General features: G+C 36.8%; 1 protein-coding gene and 1 long non-coding RNA gene across 2 annotated transcripts in view; one reads left to right on the top strand and one right to left on the bottom strand.

The window, feature by feature from the left end:
• Positions 1 to 19,808, top strand: part of gabbr2 (gamma-aminobutyric acid (GABA) B receptor, 2) — a gene marked incomplete at its 5' end in the record, with an annotated part of 137,410 nt that overhangs the window by 9,433 nt on the left and 108,169 nt on the right. The window lies entirely within an intron of this gene.
• Positions 1,974 to 7,971, bottom strand: LOC106954060 (uncharacterized). Its single transcript, XR_001426297.1, has 5 exons — positions 7,354 to 7,971; positions 4,666 to 4,850; positions 4,499 to 4,570; positions 4,290 to 4,414; positions 1,974 to 4,119 (listed from the first exon to the last, which is right to left on the bottom strand). It is a non-coding gene; the product is annotated as an uncharacterized LOC106954060 (long non-coding RNA).

The following is a 19,808-nucleotide window of genomic DNA, read 5'->3' as shown; positions in this document are numbered from 1 at the left end:
GTGAATAAAACAAAAAAAAAAAAAAAAAGGACGTGTTTAAAGGATGGGGGGGGGGGGGGGGGGGGGGTAATTCCCAGCAAATTCAATGTCTGCTTCAATTTGTCTTTATGCTCCATGGCACAAACAGATGTAAAACAATAAATAAATAAATAAACCAGTTATGTTTCCTTGTGCATCATTGAAACAGTTTTTTTTTCTCATCTGTGCCTCAATACTTGTAGAATACGCCAGCGTGTAGTAGGAGAGTTCGCGCTCTCTGTTGTGCCCGTTCACAGTTCTGAATACGCGCAATCTGACAGGAAACACAGTCATTTGCTAATTACCAACATTTGTTGAATGCCTCCCGTTAACGTGTTGCAACCGTCAGCGTCGCATATTGAATAAACACGCTTCTTCGAAAGCCACTAATAAAAACGAGGGCTTTCGGAGGATCTCTTGCTGCGTTGGTTCTTCCTTTTGAAGTGGAAACAATGACTATGAAACAGCTTCTTTAACCCCTTACAGACTCTTTCGACGCCAGAGTCTATGAGCAAAATTCAAAAGGAATCCAACATGAGAGCATACCGATTTCCACCCTTGCATTCGAATGTTGTTATTCAGGAGTTTTCAGGAAGCGGAGAAAGCGGGTCGTATGCTGATAATGTTGGAGGTACCTACTGGTCGCCATCGACAATAAACTAGACATATCAGCAACCTATTTTTGTTTATTTTGAATAGAGATTTAATTACAGAAAACTCCTTTGAAGGTTAAGATACACTCTTACATCTATGATCTATTTCCATTGCCCCCTTTTCTCTTTGGGGGGTCTTCAGCTTTGATATAACTTATTTAGGTCATAAGTTTCATTGGACTTTGAAGCACAAGCTGTGTGTACACTTCAAGATGAAGCTGAAGCTTCTAGCAAAAAACAAAAAAAACAAAAAAAAATGAAGAAAAAAAAATGACGCAAGTTGATGTTGCTATTTTTAGCTATTTGACAATTAGTGGGAGAAGCAAGTCGTCAACAATTTTCAAAAGAAAGTTTAAGATCTTTTATGAGGCTACAACACATTTCTTTTCATGTATTGGCTTTTCCTCTATAATTTGTCTCCTAAAAAGAATATTAAACTGTTATAATAAATAATGGATGTGAATAGAGTGAGACTCGTATTTCAAAGTAAGAAAGTGAGTGTTTCTTAGGTTGCTTGTTTTTTTCATACCTTTAAGCCTCAATTTGAACCTCATAGTTCAATATGTAAATTATTATTTTTTTATTTATTTTGACACCGAACATAGACTCTTTAAAAGCACAAAGTTTGTCATTTTAGAGTTAACGGGTTTTAGCCCACAAACATAGTTTATCCCATACCGATATTAAAACGCTGAAATTTGTAAATAATTGCAAATTTAAAAAGATTTAAACTATGTCAACAGTTACAGAGCAGGGGAAGTGGAATGAAGATTTTTAGAAATAAAATGGGAAATAAGGTCCAACTGAAAAAAATATTGCTCAAAAAGCCATGAACAAACTATCAGCTGAAGGAGGTCCTACATAAATGCTTCTATGTAGTTGCTCTGTGTATGTAAGACTTTTGAAACAACCGTTTTGTAATTTTGTAAAGTGTGTAGAGACACTGATCCCAAAGAAATGGTCCCCCTCACTTTTATTTTAACAGGTAGTAAGGGATTTGTCATTGAGTTTTATTCACAATAATTTTTGCAGGATACAAATAAATATGCATTTTGAAAGATTTACTAATCTTGCCTTATAGAAAGAAAACAGGATGTCTCGTTAAGGTAGTTTTTGCGTTTTTTTGATTAATAAGCCATCAGTTGTTTTTGGAAGCGGCAAACAAAACTTAAAAACTTAAAATTGGTTGATTTTGGTATCAAGAGTTGCAAGATGAAATTGCATGCAAAAGGATTTTTTTGTGCGTTCTTACTATATTACAGCACGTTTAAAATTGATTGAGCCATTTTTTTTTTTTTTTTATAAGCTTCCAGTAAGTCTGGAGAAAAAAAATCTCAGATATCTGTTCTCCGTTTACCTTCCTCTTCTTTTGAATTTTTTTTCATTTTTTTTTTTTTTTTTCCCCCCGAGATTGAGACATTGAGAACCTCATTGAACTAAGAATTTGTGTAGAAAATGTGCCGCTCTGTTCGGAGCATCCTTTGAAACTCTATCAAAAACAAGGGCCTGCTGAGCAATTGGACATCAAAGAAGACCCAGCTCCATTACAGGCCATTAAAACCATAACGGCTGCTTGGAAAGATTGAAGCGTAGAGGATCGATAAAGGGCAGTTTAACTGTCTGACACAGCTCACTAATATCTGAAGCGTCATCTCCCATTCAGAGGCAGCGAGAGGAGGAAAGAGAGGGGAAGAAAGAGGAAGAGAGAGAGGACAAACTTAGAGGGCGAGAGAGAGAGAGAGGATATGGAAAGAGAGACTCTTATTATTACAGAGTGCTTTTGATCTCCTATTGCTGCTCTTTGTCTTCTTCTCCCACCCATCCCTCACATACTGTAGTCTTGTGCGGGGATGATATAACCTAATTTCACAGTAGGCTGATTAGCATTTTGGATCATTCAAACCCTACAAACAGAACACGTGGTGCAATTAAATTGAAAGATAAGCGTTACACTCAGAAATTACTCCTGAAACACATTCTCTAACTTGATAAAATCTTCAACAAAATAAAAACGCATGTACTTTGATTTGTAGGCTTTTAGAGCCAAATTAAGTCTCTTGACAGCGAGAAAATAAATAAGAACATAAGTGACGACTCAATCTACGTAAAAAAACAAAAAAAACAAAAACAAAACAAAAACCCTGATTTACGTCTGCTCAGAACATCCAGTTGCATTTGTCTTCAGACTGAGGAAGAGATGTATTTTGACAAACACCAAAAAAAAAACTCTCTCCAACTTCTTTCTCTACTTAATATATTCTCTCTGTTTTTATCCTCTTTCACTTTATCTGGGCATCTGGATGTGGAAACGCCATGTCTGTTTGAGAATGATAGCGAGCTGTATTATTTAATTTCCTACTGTAGTCATTGAACCCTAAAGGATACAGTTCAGGTCAGTAGTTTACTCATCAACATGATATTTGAGCTGCTCTTTTACGTTTTGAACAAAGTTCACAAATTTAAATTTATCTGTCGATCTTAAATTTACACAGATAAAATTTTACATGCAGGTTAAATCTGAATAAATTACATGACTGAAATATTTTATTTAGCTAAATTCAAAAAGTAAATGATGTAGATTCATTGCACGTGACTGATTCTTCGAGTGTTTAATTTTGTTCACTTAAAAATATATAGCCATTTATCTGTAACATGGACTGCCCCCGTGGAGAGAGAGCATATGGCGAGCACCCCTGTCTTTGGAGTGGAAACAACATTCCACTTCTAAAATTTATTATTGAAAAAAAAATATATATATGCATTAATGTATAAGAAAGCACAAATTTTCCTTCCCGATACAAATTACAAATGAGCAACGTGCATTTTTTTTTTTTTACAACAAAACATCTGCTACAATTGCACTTCCACATTTTAAATAACTATCAATGCTTTTCGTTGTTCAGTGAGTCATCTGAAGGGGTGAATCATTCAGCCATCTTTTACAACCTGTCGTGCATTAAAAATAACCACATCACTTGCAGAAATGAAGTCAATGATGTGATTTCTCACTGACAGAGCGAGATACTGTTGTAGCTTTTAAGAAGGCCAATATACTCTGATCAGACAGAGAGCGCAATGTGAGGAAATGCGTTTCCCTTTTTGTGTTTTTATCGCTCCTGCTGTGTTTATGATGTGAAGTCATTATTTAGATGTACAGCGAGGACAGCCGTTACCTGATAAGCCTGCTTGATGGACATGTTGAGACCAGAATATTATTGGTGCGCTGTGCTTTCATGGGAGCAAAAAGAGGTGCACAAGAAAAAAAAAAAAAAAAAAAACTAGGTTGATACCACATGCAGCACAATGTTTGCAGTTGACAGCATCAGTGTTTTAAAAGGCTTTTTTTTTTTTTAAGAAAACATGAGTCCAACAGCTTCACTCCTCTTGAATCACAAATCCTAGTGCCAGTTGGTGGAGTCTTTGAACAGCCGTGACAATCAGCCTCAGTCTTGGGAAAACAAACAGTTACTCAGATACATAAATAAAAGCAACATGTATGGGTAGAAAGGCAGAAATAGATACGTTATAGAGCAGTTTAACTGCAGATGTTCTTTATTTTTAAATGCATGTTGGATTTTCTTAACACCCAGTATGATCTCATAGCGATTTGTAGCTTACTTATTTTAATCTTTGTTTTGATTACTTCAGTAATACGTGGAATCTGTTTCCAACTCTGAAGCAATCCACCAACATTCAGTTTTGGGGATCCTTGCGGTCTTGTGAGACTTTAGGGCTGTTTTCATCTGACAGGAATAGGTTTATTTAATAGACATTTAATGACTGAAATTATGCAGTGGACTGAAGAGTGGCATCACTGGGTAACTTACTGTGAAATTTGTTGACTTGTAAATGTTTGGTGGTTCCGAGTGGCAGTGAGAACTAGACAGTAGGGTTCTGACCTTAGCAGACAAAAACAAAAAAAAAAAAAAAACATGTTTTATACATAAATGCCAGAGAAACATGGCACGGCTCGGTTTGAAATTTTAATTCGAACCTTTTAGTGGTGAGCCGGCAGGAGGACCCGAGAGACAGAGCTAGAGGAGCAGCACAGCTAGCTCATTAGAACAGAGTGGAGTTTGTATATCCCTGAATTGTCTCTCTCTTTTTCCACAAAGCATGCACACGTCACACAAGTAGAGACTAAAACACACAGAGACTCTCAGGTAGAGACGTGATCACCTGCAGTGGCCAGAGAAATAGAAAAAGATTGCTAATACTCTTAAGACACACAACACACACACACACACACACACACACAGTTGAACGAATACATTTATCTGACGAACACTGAACTCCATAAGTTGGCAGAAGAAAACAGAAAAGTGGGGCAGGATGTTCTTAAACACTGAGCAGTGACTGCACATATGGTCTGATTTTTTTTTTTTTTTTTTTTTTTGAGCAACACACACTATCTAGGTAGATGTAGTGTAACGCTGTGCCATCATTTAAATGTATAACTACCCCTGTGGCACAAGAAGTCAGTTTGTGATTGATGGAGTGTGATAAGCAATTGTACATCCAGATGCATGCGAACTGTTTGCTGTCATTTTGATTACTTCTGTCAGCTCCGATTTAATGATACGACTTTTAAATCGGTCAATTCAGATTTTATATATATATATATATATATATATATATATGAACCCATTTGGTTTAATTTCATGTCATTAGCTTCAGTTCAGACAACTGGTATTATGTCTTTGAAATACAATTAAAATGTGTCTAATTATTTGTAGAATTTGCAGCATAACTGCAACTTGTACCCAGGAAGAGGTTCAGCTTGTGCTTAAAGAAAAAAAGAAAAAGGACTGAAGCAGAGCTGTAATGAATGTATACTTCAGGTTAATGTGCCAAGTTCAGCAGGGTCACGGGCTCGGTGAAGAAGCCTTGCCTGAGCTTGTAAAATATAGCGGCTACTGTGATGCCTGCCAGATGGGAGGAGAGGAAGAAGTCCGTTGTTTGGATTCAGATGCATCTTTAATGATGCATTCCGCTCTGCCCTTGTAGATAGAAAGAGAAATGCGGTTTGAAACTGCGTGAATGCGATCTGATGGGAAGTTTTCACCTCCAGATGAAAGACTTTCTGAAGCAAAGGCTCAGTTACAGTGGAGAGCAACTTGTTCTTTTTTAAATAAGATCTTTACCTTTTGAATAGCTTACTGACATTTGGCCTCAGTGCATTGAATGAAATGTTTGTCGCCAGCAGATGACAAGGCCTTGTAGAGAGCTCATTCAGTTATCATGAGTCATTGAAAAGTTTTGTTTACTTTTCTGTTTTTTCTCTGTACAGAGCTCTCTTAAAAATGACAATGGGCCAATTCTTTAGTTGAAGTGAGAAAGTTGAATATAGCAATCACTAGATTGTGCCAGATAAAAGGCTAATGCCATTCTCTCTTTTTCCCCATTTCAACTGGTTGAAGAGGTTCAGTGAAGTCTAATCAAGTTGCCTCAAATGGCAATTTGTGAAGAATAATTACGTTCCCTCTGGTTTCATCTCTTGTGCAACAAGATGGGTCACAAATTCTGATGGATTGTATAGAGATCACCAGTGTGTAGAATATTACTACAGTTCAGCAAGTAGAAAATGCATTTTTTTTCTGTCAGATTTTAGCTTTTATAAATTATTTTATAGTAAGCCTAATTTAAAAGGTAGTTCTAAAGACTCAAAACTGCACAAGTATTCACGACTGTTGACATTAGGTGCAGCCGGGTTGGGTAATTGTAAATAAACATATTGTATGCTTAGCATCTACACAATAGCGCTGGCTGCTGTCACTCAGAGGCGTTGTCATTTGCAATGCATAGTTTACACAACACAGATGTAATGTGAGAGAATGATGAGGTGGTAATTCTGTTCTCTTCCATCTTTTTTTCAGTGATGGATCATTTTAGATATAAGCAGCTGATGAAATTACATCACAAAGAAATATACATGGATGTATTATTAACTCAGCAGAGTTGCAATACAGTATGAAAGCACATTACGTCAAATCGGTTCATTTATTGTTTCTGATTTTATTGCATTTCCTGAAATTATTGCCTTGAGTTGCATACTTCAGTAAATCCCATATAAGATATATTAGATCTTTGTTTTAATTCGTAAAAAGTCATCATTAGGTAAACCAGCCCTAAAACACGTTTTAGACAAGAAATATCTCCACTCTTCCAGGTAAATGAGAGACTAACAGAACACCAAAACATTCAGCCATTTGAATTTATATTTATACTGTAGCTTAATTGTGATGCTTTTCTTTTTCCAATTTCCAGTTCTTGTATTTTGTATTCTCTAAGGATAGTTTTTCAAAGCAAAGTTTTACAGAAGATGGCATGAATTACTGCTTGGATGTTTCTATGTTTTTTATGAAAACATTGTTGCCCTGGAATCTAATATTTGTACTTATGACTTATTTCTCCAAATGCTGATCGCATTTCTTACTCACTTCTTGACTTGAGAAATCTCAAACCTTTTATCTGGTTTGTGTGATGGTACTTAGTCTGTCTGGCTTCATTTTATGCTCCAATCCAAAATAATAAAAAAAAAAATCAATATAAAGCTCTAAATTACCTACTCCGACAATACAGTGCTAAAAATAAAACGGGTACTTAAGTTCTTAATCTCTGGCAACAATGTAAAAGGTTGTGAAGGAAGATGTGAGAAGTGGGATTTCCTTGGCTACGTTACCTGATATTTACCGCTCAATAGGTTAGCGTCATGGGGGTCACTGCTCCCTGTGGCGTAACGCTGTGCATTTTTAAAGAGACAGAACAGGCTAAGCAGCAGGGTACCAGATGCCTCCCACAGCATTAGGAAAAGCACACAAACACAGCACTGCTGACCTTTCACTCAGATAAACACCATTAAATATGAAAAAGGACATAATTGAAAGTAACCACTGGCACTTTTTTTCTTTTCTTTTCACCTACATAGGTGCATTAATACTGAAGAAAATCACAAGGCATCCAAACACCATTGAGCTCACCACCGATAATAATCTTGACATTTCAAGTGGTGCCATTAAGACACAGTGCAAACACCAGCCAAGCTTTTGATGGCGTGTGATATTTCCAACAAGACCCATTTCACACATGTTCTATTGACAGCTTAACCAGTGACAATTTTTTACTTAATCTATAAAATAAAAACCCAGTGAGAACGACTGCAAACTGCATCCAATTGTTAATTTATTCACATCTTCCAAAGTTTACCAAGTGATAGTTTAGATTATAAGGCATTTGACTACAGTCAGGTATGTAATAAAAGTTCTGCACCAATATAACAAAAATAGCAAATAGCTGCAGCATGCGTTTTTTTTTTTTTTTTTTTTTTTTTAAAAAGTGCAGCAGCTGATGCAGTTACAGTGGAGAGCATATGTTTTGCACATATTCATTAAAAGTGTCACCATGTTGTGATTGTAAGCTATGAGACACATAATCTGTGCTGAGATTGCTCTCCACTTCCTCCCTGAGCTACTATTGGCATCTGAAGAAATTAACCGCCCAACACCAAAAACAACCAATCAGAACCAGGAGTAAGGCCTTAGGACTGTCAGTCAGTAGTGCTAAATGTGCTAATGACATAGAAACAACTTACTGTTACAAAAAAAAAAAAAATAAAACATTTATCTGCTGTCATCAGTGGTCATGCTAACAAGACAGATAGTATTTTAAGTTTAGAGTACTATTACTCGCCTGTGTGTCTGCTGCTGTCTGCACTGCTTGCTGTACACCAGCTGAGTGGCTGGTTTCATCATCCATGAGCACAAGCTGCTGATTGACCTAATTAGGTTCACCTGGTGGAGCCTAATTAGCTGCTGTACAGGGTGCAGCTTGCAGGGTTTGGGCGGTGCCAGGTTGCCCTGACAGTGGGTATACGTTTTCATAACCAAGCCACAGACATGATTAAAACTGCCACCCAAAAATAGTAATCCATTACCTTTAGCTTCAGTACTTTTTTTCTTTGTACACTCTAGTCCCCTTTATTGAACAGTGATAGACAGGAAAGAAGGAGCAGAGAGAAGTGGAGCAGATGGTCCGAGACCAAGAACCAGCAACCCTTTTAGACTAATTTCAAATGAGAGCAACTCTGAAAACAGGGGAAATTGTTAAGAGTTGAGCTTGGGTGATTGGAAATGCTACGAGATTGACAGAGTGAGCATGGAGCTGGGAGAGATATTTCAATTGAGCTGGTGTTTATCCTGCAGAGGTAAACTTTGATTTCTTGCTCGGTGATGGCATTTTTCCGTTTCCCCCACCAGCAGAGATCAGTAGGAGTAATCAGCTTAACTGATTTAATTATGGGGTAAGGTTTGAAACCCTGAACACATGTCTTTCCTTAAATAAGTATTCAGAGATTATGAGGGTCTGAAATTCTGCTTTTCAGCACTTAATATTCTCTCTTTTGTATGGACATTTCTAAAACCTTTTAACCTAAACCAAATATATTAGAACTACGATAAACAGTTGAAGAACCAAACATTTTAAACAAGTAAACATACCAATTTTGTGCTTCCTGGTAACTAAATAATAAGTATTTCTAAACGAAGTAAACTCAGAAAAATATAACAGTTACAGAGGGAAAGGAAATCAATTAGTGTGAGAGGAAACACTGAAAAGAAAGCACAATGTTTCAGTATGTATATGTGCTTTTGTCGTATTGATTACAAGCAGGTTTACATAAATACTGTTAAATGGAAACAGTGAAACTAGCTGAACTTCACATAAACTACAGATAAACACTCTGAGGCTGAAAGAGCAGGTTTACAACATATAGCAAAATGGGAAAAAGTAATTTAACTTCCGCCAATCTTCTCCCACTTGGTAGCATTGCCTCATTCCATGTACGTTAACCAGTGCCCTGCAGAAAGCAAAAGTTTGAGAGCCATTCAGTCGTTGGTGTCGTCATGCTGAAGGGTCTTTCATGTTTCTTGTTGTTGGACTACCAATCCACCTCACACCCTAACCATGCCTCTTTCACGTCCCAGGAGATGGAATTTTAAAAATTTACAGTCTTCTTTTGAGCTAGCCTTTTGGCCCCTGCAGGTCTTTGGAAATTGAAAAGTCAGAGAGAGTAAAGACAGGGGTGAAGGGGGGGGGGGAACTGAGGTAAGACGGAGGAAGCCTGGCCGTGAAACTGAGAGACAGTTTTCTGCATTTCTGATAAGCCTTTGTATATCCCCTACAGCCAGTCTTGACCACTTCTTGTTGCTTTCATTGGAGTGACCCTCTGCTGCACAAACCAGATGCTATCAAATGTTGAAAAATTCCGCCTGTGTTGAGGGGAGGTTCATTGAAATAAATCCCCTGTCTTGTTGCTGTTTTCTCCGGCTGGGCAACAGCATATTTCACCGCCGAGGCTGTTTCATTGCCACTATTTCAAGAGTAATTGAAAATCCATGGCTGATTGACTCAGAGTCTCTGTAATTAATTTTTCCTTTAGTTGCAGGGCAACAAACCCAAAACCCACCCAGCGTGGTGGACTTTGTGCTGTTTGCTTCACCCAACTTCATTGTTCTTTTGTAGTTGCAGGTAGATGTGCAAAGTTTTACTTTCTGTGATTCACTGCCACTTTGATGAGCTGACTGGGAATATTTTGGTCCTTCCATTTTGATTTATTTCTGGTTTGTTGACTTGAGGCAACATATTAATAACAATGAATGAACTTACATTCACAACCCCTATGGCATAAGCTGCATTTCAGTATTGACTTCAAAACATTGCCACCTATAAATCTAGACTAAAAACCCACCTGTCTAGAACATTGACCAACACTTTGATGTGCATTGACGGCCCTTGGCAAAATGTTAAAATTTTCTTGATTGTTGATTGTGTGGGGTCTTCTATGACTACGTTTTTTTTTTTTTTTTTTTTTTGTAACTTGTGAAATGTGCTTGGCAAATAAACGTGATTGATAAGTTCACACAGTATTGAACCTTGTAGGAATGACGCAGAGACCATCAAGTATTCATGTGTAATTATTTTAATTTTTCAATTTTCACCTCTCAATCTATAAAATCTCAGTGTAGTTGTCTGAGAAATAGTTATGGACATTAAATGCTATTTCTATTCATTTTCTAACCAGTACTTTGAATACAAATGTTTCTTTTGTTGATCATCAACTAAACCAATGCCTATGAATCATTTATCTTGGAAATGCTCCTGAATCCAAATTTTCTATTTTCAAGTTTTTATAACTGGATCCTGTTTTTGTTTTTTGTTTTTTCCCTCAAAGACGTGACTATGAGAGACTAGTCATTTGGCAGAGATAGTTTTTATTAACAAGCACTTCTTTAACTTTCCTTGTTTAGGCAAAATCTTGACAATACCAGCAGGTAGATAAATTGTATAGAAGGTTCATAAAAAAGCATCTGAAGTCCATAATCCCTTGAAAAACATTGAGAAAGCCTAGAGAACCAAAGATTAGATATAACAATGAAGAAGTATGAAAGAAAATGTCAGAATCTTTGGGAACAAAGTACACAACAATTATGGGAGATACAAACTTTTCAAAGCAGTAAAGACCTTACCTTGGCTTGCTTCTAGTCCTCCTATTTAGTCTAATTTATCTGAAGGTGCCTTTGGTTTCATCACTTCTCCTTATGGCAAAAGAACAGTGAATCAACAAGAAGGGCTTTTAGAAAGTTGGCTGAGATCCACCAGACATAAAGAAAAAAATAGTACATTTGAAGGACATTGGGGCATGTCAATAGATTTAGAAAATCTTAAACTGGAATACAATATTTCTATTTCCTCACATAGCTATTGTTCTTACCAATAAAATATCAATAGGGCCAAGCAACAGGAGCTAAATCTGGTCTAATAAACTTGCATGTAGGCTCCCAAACCAATCTTTGTGCCTTCAATAGTATGCATCCAGGAAGATGTATCTAAAATGTATCTACACAGGAAACTAAAGAGGACTTGCTATTGCAACTGAGAGCTCAAGCAAAGAAAGCCAGAGAGAAAGACAGGAAAAAACCTAATGGCATGTTTCACATTGAGGGACCTTGAAGCCTGTGTCTTAGCGATGAGTCGCTGATATATACCCGGCGCTCTGAGTGTGGGAACAGGCGTTTATATCCAAGTCACGTTTGCAACAAAGCCTTGTATGGCACTATAATCATGGTCAGACTATAGAAGAAAGATAGAGGAGAAATGAAAGGTAGGTGGCAGCTCTTCTGAAGGTCTTCTTCCCAAAGGCTTGTGGGGTTTTGGTTTTTTTTTTTTTTTTTTTTTTAAACCCCAAGGGCTGGTAGGCGTTTTGTTTTTTTTTTTTTGCGATTTAAACATTTAGATTATTTTTGTGTACCGTTGTAGAAATATTTTCTAATATTTTAGCATGGTGGAACATTTGAAAACGTACAACTTCTGTCATTTTCAGTGTTGGGTTGGCCTAGCTTGGGAATTAGCCTTCAACATTTTTATTTGTCAAACTACAGTTTGCAATGGATGCTTTACATTCTGCATGATTTTGGGCTTCGCTAAAAGTATTTCCAGGTTATTTTTCCTAGCTAAAGTAACTTGAACATTTTAATTCAGAGAAATGAAATGATTCTGTCAACTTTAATCAAAAGTCCACTAAAGCTGTCACTTAGTACCTAGAAAAACACAGATGGCATTTGTACCTTTTACGACAATAAAACCACAAACATTTCTGTAACTCGTAATTCCATATGACCCACATGAACAGAATACACTTGCTAAGTGAAACAAAAAGATTTGTTTCTAAATGTTTTATAAAAACTAATTTGGGAGATCTCGTGTTCACTTTATATTCAACCTTTTTACACTGATATCCCTAAAGAAACAACAGTGTCAACAGTCAATAACGGGATCTCTGGCTTTGTTTACAGCACTTTGTTGATTTGATTGGCTGAAGCTCGATGGCAATGATGTCAGACAGATGTTTCACTCAGTATCATGCTTCAGTCTGTTTTCTTCAAGGACTCCCTTGGTGGTGCTGCATAACAAAGCCATCTGCTGCTTTGGGTAGTTTTCACTACCCACACGCACCTTTGTCTTTAGTAATGCTTATTTTGCCATCAAATACCTAAATAGCTTATACACTGCTATGTTAAAATGTATGTACCATTAAAATAAAAGGCTGGATTATGGTACCACTGTAAAAGATTGTTGGAGTGCCCCCCCGCAAAAAAAAGGTGGAGAGCTTTATATTCAAGGGTGTATTTACACTAGCCTTGTTTTTAGCTCTGCTTAGTCTGCTTTAATTGAACTTTGGTCCATTTGTCTAGAAACTGATTTGTTTGGAGAGGGGAGAATGTGCAAACAAACGCAAACGCCAAAAAACTTAGGTCTCGGTTTGGTTGAAATGAACTTGACCCCTTGCCTGTACATTACTTTTTTGGCGAATTTGGAAAAAAAAAAAAAAGAAAAAAAAACATCAGTTTACCTAAATATTGTCTCGGAGGCAGAGATTATGCTTAGAAGGCAAAAGTGATTACTTGCACAATAAAAAAGCAACGCAAAGGAGATTTTTGACGATTGTGGCAGTAGAGTAGCCACTCAAATTGGGTAGGAACATTTTAATCACTGGTGAAGCGTTCTCTTCTTTGGGATCCAGCAAAGCTTTTATCACTTGAATGAATGACAGTTAAGATGAATGATTCCATGCTACATTTGTCAAGTGAATAATAATTCAAGACAAAAAAGCAAGATGTTGAAATAATGATGAATGAGCCAAGCAAGGGTGATGCTGTTAGCAGTGTTACCATGCAGAAAGAACATGTTAGGTTCAAATCCTTTGTACGTTGACCACCTGCGAGAAGTTTCACTTTTATTCCTTGTATTTATTGTGTGCTTTTTCTCAGTGTGATTTACAAAAAGCCTGAAAATAGCTTTGTAATCATTTCCAAAATGTTATATGTCAGTGACTTTTCTCTCGTGCTGTGCATTATGTTGGTTTGAAAAATGCCTTTCGGCTTCAGTAGATCAATTCTATATGTTTTAGAAGGTATTCATTAACCACTCGTTCAGATAAATATATAAATATACATATATAGAGCACTGTCGGGAAAGAAGACGGAGGCAGCTCACAGGGAGCATTTCTCAAGACTGCCCCTGCACTCAGAAGAATGGTTAATGGTTAATGCAAAGCAGAGGAGGAGAGAAAATCAGAATGTTCTCGCTAAGAGTTTCCGTGACAGGCTAAGATTTAACACGGGGTGAAGACTATGGCAAAGTGCAATCACAATGTGTTGGGCTAAAGTAGATGGCTGCAATCAGTGCTGCAGCAGGCCCGTTCCCACTGGCACCAGGGCTCCAGAACAGATGTTATGTGGAGAGAATTTGTCAGTGGGCCTCTCTGTCTTTCAGACTCTGTTTTCAGGCACGTCTTTTTGGTTTCAACCAGCGCTGCTAGATTAAAAAAAAATCAGCAAACCTTTTCTTAACAATTTTCTTATCTATTTTCTAGGTATATTAATAATCTAATAGCGATATATGTTAAATACATTGTACAGCCCTATTTGTAACCATCTCCAATGAATGTGTTGTAACTCAAGAGATTAAATGATACTGTACATGATGTGGGATTTTCCTAAGAAGAGAGAAGATTTCACTCAAAGTTAGACAAAGATTGCGGACGTATTTTTGATAAATACAAGATCTTTTTTTTTTTTTTTTCATAAACAGATGAAAGGTTTCACAAATACAAACTGTGCTTTAAAGAATCCGTAATCAACGTTGAATAATCCATGTTCGAGCAGTTAATTCAGCGCAACCCAGTTTATTTATTCAGCAGTTATTCACAACAAATGTCCCAATCCACTTAACAAAACAAATACAGAACTAACGAATGGAGATGCACAGTGAATTCAGTCCAATTTCATAAAATGATTCAAAATTCAATTACCTAAATTCCAGTTTGACCCTAGGTCATAAAACAATGCAGTCAACTGCAGTTTATTATGAAAACTAGTAAATGGTAAAAGGTCATTTTTTCACCATGTTGATTTTCATTACCTATTTTAAACATTAATAATTATCTTAATCAAATTAATAAATTAATACAAACAGAATAATTTGCCTGCTAAGTAAAAAAAGCGCAATATTTTTCAACATCTTGTACATTTGACTATCTGATATTCATTCTTGCTTTTAGAAAATAGCTTTTACTTTCCCGCAATTTTTTCTAAAGAAAAAATCATAGTGATAACCACTACACTACAGAAACTCATGCTCTTTGCAGTGTTCCTGGTAGATGATCCAAATTTTGTTAGACTAATGTCAACGATTGGCATGGAACAATGTCAAATACTTGCACCACAGATCCTCCCCCCTTCTGTGGCTCTTGAGGAATAATCTGTCAGCAGTAATCCAGCAAGCCTATGGTGGGTCACATGTTGGAAAGCTGAGAGACGAGCTACATTTAATTATTCAGTGCCGCTACCCGCTGTATACGGCCAACTACCATGAATCGAGTAGCTCATGTAGATATGAATGAGAGGAGATTACTGAGAAAGACGGACAGTAACTAACGAAATGAAATGTTTAGCAGCACTTCTGACTGTTAAACCAGTAGCACACATTGTACTACACGTATTTGTACTTTAGCGTTTCAAGGCACAAGTTGGAGAGAAACTTTTTAATTGTTTATGAAGCCCGTTTAAAAACTAGCTTTTACTCTCTCACTTTAAATATGTGGACTCTTTTTTTTTTTTATACAACCTCAAGTTTTATTCTGTTATTTGAGGTGTCTGCTTTAATGACTCTTTTACTCCATTATATTTCCTACCTGGTGAGCCATCTTGTTGTTTTCAGAGTCCTAAAGTTCTTCAATTGGTATGGTGTGATATATTAATGAAAATATATGCATGGACAGTCTGAGCAACATAATCATTCATTTAGCTAACAAGTATTTGACTAATTGAGGGAAACAAGTCTTTTTGTCACCAGGTAATGGTGTGACAATTAAATATGGAAGAAAGCAAAAAGCTAGCAGGTGTTAAGACAGAAGTAAATTCTCCCTTTCTTATATTAATCATCCCCTAATTCTAAAGCACCCATGCTATACAAAATGGGGAACATTATAAGTAAAACACATGCTTAATTTGCAAGGCTGGACTTCCGTTTCATACAAAATAGCTGCATGTTTTAAAATTCAGAGCCATGTAAAAGCCTTTTAGACATGCCCACGTACCACATGTTAGTGGAACAGCATCTTGATGATCTTTTGTTAAATTAAAGAAAATTAAACTATCTACTTTTTACAACTAAGTGGACTGTGTGACTGAGACAGATGGCTTACGCAGACTTCCTTTCCACTGTCGCTGTGTGCTTGCTTAGTGTAAGGAGTTGTTTTGCATGGAACAATCCCATTATCTCAATAAGCATCACAAGTATTTTAAATTCTATCTATTATGAATTACTGTGTAAATGAAGGTAGCCTGCACACTCCAGCATCTTAAATTTTGTCCCTGCTTTGTATGAAAACTGCATCTTGGTTCCCTTTAAGAACAGTGGCGAAATAAGCAAAGAAGAATGAGAGCATCTGGGTGTTTTCTATCTCTTCCTGTGACTCTGTGTTTATTTTCCACTTCCCGCTTTCTTCTGAGGCTTAACTTATTGTTGCCTACGTTAACGATTTAACTGAAAATCAAGAAAAAGAGTCATTTCAGAATATTATTAGACCAAGTGGGACTGACGATGTCTTTTAGGAATCAGCTGTTGCAGCGATCTCCAGCAAAATGAAAGAGATGGATACACAGAGAGAGGGATAAATAAATAAAAAAACAAGATGTCTGCCAGCTGAAAAAGATAGTAATTTGCAAATGTTGGCTGCCTCTAGGAAAATGTTTGCCTCCTCGTAGCATAAATTGCCTGTGTGTGGGCTTCCCCTGTGCTGCTCATATACTGCGTTTTTATAAACTGAGAAACACACGGCACCTTGTGTAGAAATGTCCAACAAGACTTACTTTGTTCTTTTATTGCAGTAGTATATTCTCAAACGGGGGAAAAAAAAAAGAGGATTTCATTTCACTCATTTAATTCACTGTGGGAAAGAAATTTCACAAATAGTTAGAAAAAAAAATAATGATGGCACAGCTCTAATAAAAAAAAAACTTTGTAAAAGATTGCTTCATCACTGTGAAAAGGACAATCCTTCACAAAAAAGAACCATGAACGAAACAAACAGAAAAGAAAAGTCACTGCTAGATGAATAGAAGGAGACGGAGGGAAAGGGGAGAAGAAAAAAAAACAATAATGGTCTCTACAGTTCAGCATCTGCTCATTAATCTTTCATAGACAGCCAAGTGGCAGCTGCAGGAAGCCCAGGTTATGGTATCAAATCTCAATTTATAAATAGAATAGTTTATAGAGCTAGGTGGCAGAATACCGTCATCCAAACTGCGCTTCTTCCCGCCTTTCTCTGTGGAATCTCAATATTTTCAACTTCCAGAGTTTGTGTGTAGCATTCAGCAATGCTGTGTAGTCTGAGTGTAAGACATAAAAAATACACATCTGTCAGCAGTGATGAAATGATGAAACTGGAGTGGAAAAACTGTCATATGGCTACTGTGTGTAATACATGTGCGCCATGAGTTTATGAAATTTTGTCAAAAATGTGTATCGACCAAAACATGCCCAATCACGGTTGGGGAAAGATGGGCTCCTAATCGATCCCCTGAACAGCAGAAGCTATAAACACCCCTTTTTTTTTTTTTTTTTTTTTTGGCCTGATTGTTTACCAGACACAAGAAAATCCTCTCATGAATCCTGTTTGCGACGGTGATGCTTCACTGCCACTGACCCCTATTGCTTCAAGGTCGGCTTTCTGACAGCTGAAGAATGGCAAAGTACCCGTAAGCTTATATCACGGCACAGGTGAAGTTAGGTGGAAGTCCGATCTTCCCTGCTCCTCAGTCCCTTAGACACAGAGGTGACAAGTGAGCCTGCTATTGATCAATGCACCGTGAAAGGACCTTATATTATATGGCAAGCTCATACCATTTTTTTTTTAACAACAAATAGACGCCAATAACTCACTGGGTAAAACAAAGTAACTGACTTCTTTCTTTATGTCTAACTTCTCTTGTATCTTTACTAACGCTCACCATGTCCTTAAGGGAATAGCTCGGGATCTTTAAAGCAAATATACATTTTAAAAAAGCACACGGCTATTAAACAATAAGCTGTTTAATAACAGCTCATTGTATAATGTTTAGATTAAAGTAAATTGTTATGTAGATTTGGATGGTATAGATGAGATGAATAAAACAAAGTGTATGTCAAAAACAGTTAGAGTAAAAAAAAAAAAAAGTGAAAATAAAAAGCTGCCAAACTGGCATAAAGCGAGACATGTGGCGGTGTGGTTCTGTTGGTCTGTGCGGTATATGTCATCATTATGCAACATGATTGGCATGATGGGTCTGAGGTTGCAGCGAGCTATGAGCAGTGAGAGGAGAGGTGAACGTCACATCATTCAGCTGTCTCGACGGGTCGTCTTTGTGCAAAGCAAGTCGTGATTCTCAGGTTCTTTTTACGTTGTTCGGTACGGGTGCGGCGGCTGCTCTGTCTAGACTGACAAATTCAGGCAATGTAACACATGAAACATTTTAGCTTTCTATGCTAAGTGTCTATAATGATGTTCTATTTTTTTTTATTAATAAGTTAATTTTATGTAAAATCTGATTAATTTGAAAATTCACCGGTCTACGGGTTTGACGAACTGTTCAGCTTGAACAAGTTTAGGGTACTTCATGAGCTGAGCTCTGTAAAACAAAGAACTGAGATTAAATCAGACAGGTTTTTTTTTTTTTTTTTTTTTTTTTTCTGTCAGGTTAACCAAAATTATTTATATATCTGTTCAATGCCATAATAATGAAAAATAAACCTCTTTTAGATAGTTTTTTTTTTCAAAGTCAGGAAATGTATATGCAGTTTATTTGAAACGTTGCAGTTTAAGCTATTTAATTTGAATCTTTGAATCAAATGTTTTGGGTACACTTCCATAAGTTTCTCACAGATGTTTCCTGGAATTTAGGAGCATTCAGCATGACAAAAAAGCTGTAACTAATCTAGTCTGTCCTTCACTTTGCTTGCACACACCTTGTGAGTTCTGCTAACTAGTTTTCCATGGGATTGAGATCAGAGTGTTGTTCCGGTCGTTCCATTAAATTGACTTTCTTAAATGGCATCCTTGGAAATCCAGCATGTGGCGAAGCTTGGAGTTCCTGGTTTAAGTCTTGAAATGTCCATCTCTTTGTAAAACTTACAGACATGCCTATTTCTTAATATTGTCTCCATCCATTCCTTTATTACTGTTCATATAGGCAACTGGTTGTGAGTTTACACCAACCGACGCTAATAGAATATGGATTCATAACCCGCACATCTCTAGTCTTCTGTTATCTTTCCTTTGTTTATTGCTGTGGTTCAAGGGTCCAGTTCATTGAAGTCTTTATTCTCCTGTATGTTTCTATGTGTTTTTAGTACAAATTTCACGCTTTCTGTGTTTTCGAAAAGAGATTATGCTGTTATTTAAACTGCGGCGTGTGTGTGCTAATACAACCATTCATTTTGTCTTATCTCACCTCTCTGCAACTGCCGCTTCATTATTCAAAGGCCAACCACACAGTTAGCACCAGCAGATCCTATTTCGAGAAAGTCCCACTAGGACCAATCAATGCTATTAGATCTGTCAGCATGATTAGACACACTCATGTATTCTCCTTAACTTCTTTTGCTGGCCTGTAGGAAAGCTTGTGAGCCTTTTATTTATGGATAACCAATCCCAACATATATCACTTAGGTGAGGATCCAAACAAAGAAACATTTAGACTGAACGAGTCTTTTAACATTAGCATTAAACTTGCTGTACTATATTCTTCATGGTTTGAATAAAGAAAGACAACATTTTACTGGAAAGAGATTTAAAGCTAAATATACAATGAGGAATGAAACTGATGTTGGAAAGATTATTTTTATTTCATTTTTATATTATATTTCAAGACTGGCTTGACACTGAGTCATCTTTGTGAACCAAACTAAAAGATTGTCTTTAGTTGCTGGAAATCTGCCAGTACTAAAGGAAGCCTGACCAGAGTTTGATTGCAGAAACTTTTAAAATAATATTGACATTTTTATTTCAGCTTATTCAAAGTGACACAAATTAAATAAAAA

The sequence above is a fragment of the Poecilia latipinna genome, unplaced genomic scaffold (genome assembly GCF_001443285.1).
Source record: "Poecilia latipinna isolate Pla-1442-1.1 unplaced genomic scaffold, P_latipinna-1.0 Scaffold35, whole genome shotgun sequence".
Classification (NCBI taxonomy): Eukaryota; Metazoa; Chordata; class Actinopteri; order Cyprinodontiformes; family Poeciliidae; genus Poecilia; species Poecilia latipinna.
The sequence above is the reverse complement of the archived record's forward strand: the minus strand, read 5'-3'. Positions and strand labels throughout refer to the sequence as shown.